This window comes from Macrobrachium rosenbergii, chromosome 11 (genome assembly GCF_040412425.1).
Source record: "Macrobrachium rosenbergii isolate ZJJX-2024 chromosome 11, ASM4041242v1, whole genome shotgun sequence".
In the NCBI taxonomy this organism is placed as follows: Eukaryota; Metazoa; Arthropoda; class Malacostraca; order Decapoda; family Palaemonidae; genus Macrobrachium; species Macrobrachium rosenbergii.
This window is the reverse complement of record NC_089751.1, coordinates 49020142-49024737: the sequence shown is the minus strand read 5'-3', so window position 1 is coordinate 49024737 and position 4596 is coordinate 49020142.

The window sequence follows — 4596 nt, the reverse complement described above, 5'->3', positions numbered from 1 at the left end:
TCTCTCGTGCCTCTGCTGCAGACCACTGTCTGAATCCACTACCTCTGGTCTCACCTCAGGTGCCATATGCAGCTTTTTTGCTATCATCATCAGAACGGCTAAGGATGCCATTTCTTTAATGTTCTTTGACTGATGATGATGATTGATGCTTAGTTATTACTGATGAAGCCTGTGGTTAAAAGCCATTAGCTCAAAGAATATTCTGTATGTACACTAGAGTAGTTTTGTTAAGAACCTGTTTCAGTGTTAATTGTCGCTATTGGTATGGATGAATCCATAGCATTTAATATCCTTTGGGCCATATTCCTTCTCACCTGTAGATAGATCTGCAGCCCAGAATTATTATTGTTTCATTATTCTTTTACTGACAAGATGAGGAATTGTGAGCTTTTATGTTGTTGCGTACGATGATAATGTATGACATTTTCTAATACTATTGAAGTTTTCATGATGATTATTATTATTATTATTATTATTATTATTATTATTATTATTATTATTATTATTATTATTATTATTATTATTATTATTATTATTATTATTATTATTATTATTATGGGTAATGTAATTATTGAAGGAAAATTTCAGTACTAACTGGGTTTATTGGAAATGTTTAAGCAGACTGAGTGATGTAAAGTTTATAAATGATGAATGAAGTGGTACTGGTATCAAATTTCAAATCTAACTATAGTGACTTAATATTAGTGCTAGCTACAGGCTTGGGTTTGTCATTTCTCATTTTTCAGCAAAGCATATATATAAACCATGTAATATTCTTTTGTCAGGGTCAAACCTTACAAAGTACTGTATTGCAATGCAGTTACAATATTTTTGCACAAAATTTCACTCTTAACGCATGTAGTAGTGCATGTGAGCTATTATTGCATTAACTGTTGATGTCCTTGTGTTATTAGAAATGTGTATTGTATGCTGAAATAACAGAAATGCCTCAGATACGTGTATCTAGGTATATGTGAGGTAATGATGCTTTTATTGATAAGTAAAATCCTTTTTATTTTTTAGTTGCTCTACAGTTTGTGGCCCCTTGTCAAAGACAGATTGACCAGGTGAAGATAGCATAAAAGTCTCAGCAGAATTTGTTCTGAATCAGTGCGACAGCAGCTCAGAGTTATAAAGTTTATAATGTGTTATAAAATTAAGGTTGGAAACGTTGAGGTAACTAAGAGGTAACTTAGATGCATCCAGGTAGCTGTGAGCAAAACTTTAGAATTAATGTAGGTCACTGAAATTGAATTGAGGATCAAATAGAATTTACAGTGTAAAGGCTAGTTAACTGATATATTGCATATTGGGGATACAAGTTGGAAGTTACATTCGCATCAGTTAATCAATAAGCTGTTAAATATATATGCTAGGCATATTTTTTATATACTTAATAAGGATATCATAACTAATATTGAATGTCCCATACACATTTTTAAGTGAAATATTTCAATTCTCAGTCCCAGTATTTAGTTATTTTGCCTACTTAGCATATTTACCATTTGCACATATTTATACTAATTATATATATATATATATAATTATATATATATATATATATATATATATATATATATATATATATATATATATATATATATATATATATATATATATATGTATATATTGTGTATATATTGTGTATATGCTGCTTATGTTGTGAAAAGAGAAATTAGTTTTACTCTTAGGTTTATTAAGGATGAATAAGTGTGATTGTGACTACAGTACTATGCTTTGATAACTCCCAAATATTAAAGTACATTAAATGTTTCACACAGCCAGTTAGTGAAAAACTTAATAGATGCTCTTGTTATAACATAGGAGGGTTGCAGTCATTTTTGGTAAAAAGTATTGTAAATGAACAAAGATAGTGACGTATTGAATTATTTGGCTCTTGTGTGCACTGCATTATAAGTATGATTAAGCCATAAAACCAGAATGTTGAGATAACCTGTAGTTTTGAACTTTGTACATCTTACTAGAGAGCCTCACCATATGTTCATCATAGTTGGCAGTGCTTTCTGTATGATAAACAAAACTGCTGTTTCTTGCTTCAAGAGGCAAGAAAGTTGTTTACATGGGATATTTCTGATACACTACATTTCTCTACTATTAAGGATTGTTGAGATGACATTCATACAAGAGTAGACCAATATTTATTTGTTACTAATTTACAATTTTGGTGATTTAGCCATGCTGTACTTTATTTTTATATGTTATGAATTTGTACCACATTACACCTGATATGATTACTAGAATGTAAGAGAGCTCTTTCATACAATTATGTTCTCTTCAATGAAGTAATTTTATCAATGAATATATTGTTTGTCATATGATTTTTATTTTTGCAGTTTTTTGGAGTATAGTGCCATATGCTGTACTATATTTGACTTGGTCACTGATGAAATCATACATATTTTGACATGGTTTAACTTATGAATGTCACAGCTGCAAATCGACTTTTGAAGTTTGTCGTTACTGTCATTTGTTTCACCTATGAATCGAAACACATAGTTTCAAGAAACGTTAGTGGTTACGAACGTAGACATGAGAGAATATTGTAATAATTGTTCACATGTGCTCACTGGGAGCAAGTAAAGAACGTTCAGTTTTGTTGTGTCCTTTTCATTTTTTGGTGTAAAATAAGTTATCCATTGAATCTAACAAGGCTCATAATTACTGATCTAGTCATATACTTTGGACTGTACTTGGGGTTGCACAAGCCTTGTTGGAACATAAACTTATATAAACCTTGTGTTTTTTCCAGTAATAAAATACTTGAAGTTTTATTCCTGTTTCTACATTTATTCACCATTTTATTACTGATATAACTTACCCATGGCAACAGTAATTTCCAGTATTTGGTGTGTACATTTGTACTTATTTTATACAGCTAGGCTACTCATGGCCCATCTAAAAATGAAAGATAACAGGCTACATATACTGTATATAAATTTGTTATCGATGTTGTATGTATATACAGTATATGCATGTAAGGTGCATTAAATAATTAAGAAGTATTGCTTATTACTGTTCATAGCAATGTTTTTGTCTTTTGAAATGCTTGCAAGCTGTGTTCACTCTCTTCATGTATTTGGTTGGAAGCGTGACATCCTTTATGCCTGTGGTTAAAGCAGGTAAATGATTTTGGATTTTTGTGAAAAAATATTAGAAATTCCAATACCACTTTTTTTTTTTAAGCTAATCTAATGTAGTTAGAATTGCTAAAAAGGAATGAAATTTTAGGCACTCGCCTTAGGTCTGTAAACCACCCATATGGTACCTTCTAATAATCTTAATAATGAAAATATAATAATACTTGTAATAATGATGATACGTTTTCACCAAATAAGCCTTTCCTCCAGAGTAAGTATGACATTGGGAAAAACAAGACTACCAGTCACAGCCACATTTCATCATCTTGCTGCTGAATCAGTGATATCAGCTCTTGGTATTAAAGAACTTGCACAGTTCTCAAATACCTACTTCCAGAGAATCCTCATAGTATGCCATTCACCCTTACTTTGCACATACATCTTTCCTCTCTCAATTTTGTTCAAATACTACTGGTACACGATCAATCTAGCAGTTTCTAGGCCTTCTTTTTCTACTACTTCTGGGTACTCTGTGGCTAAGAGCATGTTTGTGAAAGGTTTTGAATGATTGTTGTCTGCTGATGCCACATTGTTGGCAGCTAGAAATAGCTGCAATAACTAGCGGAAAGTTATGAAAGTATTTGTTGGCATAGAACGTTTATCACAAATGTCAGCAAAAGTTAGGTTTTGTGGGAGGATGGGATCAAGGAGAAAGGCAATGAATGGATAGTGGGATGATAGAAATGTTTGACTCATTAACGGTGTTTAGAAGGAAATGTTAAGGGTAGTAAAATGAGAAAGTGATGAAGCACAGCATGGTAATTAAGGGAAGCAAGGCATTGGATAGAAGGGCTGTTTAGGTAGTTCTTATGTCTATTTCTATTGCAGACTTAGAACCTGAACATGATAGCAAGGTGAAAAGGTCTCAGGTGTTGAGATGAACTGTGTGGGTGAGATATAAGGAATACAGGAAAACACTGGATGAGACATTGAGAGAATGAAAATGTATATAAAATGAATGTATGACCACAACAATAATGATGATAAACATGACAAATCTAATGATAATAATGATAATAAATAATAATTTAGGTGCCATTCCTAAATATTTATAATGTCCAAATAAATTAATATTTGTTAGTGGTATTTCCATGCCTCCATTGTGGAGTTGAATATTTTGTTAGTACTTAATTTTAGGCACAAAAATTTAATTGGTTTCTGAATTTGACTGGATTACCAAAAGTAATAAAAATTATTCGAATCTCTTGTACATTTTAATGTTGATCCAGTGCCAGGTCATCAGACCAAACGTTAGTTTGGAAATCAAAAATGTAATAGTAACTATACTATTCAAGTCTGTTCAATATTGTATTGGCCTAATCATGTCAGTTCATTACCTTAGCCTATTCATGTCACTCTATTGTCTTGGTTTACTCACATCAGTTCAGATTGTGACTGCAATAACTTGATATTTCTTCAGGAACTGTACATGAACAGC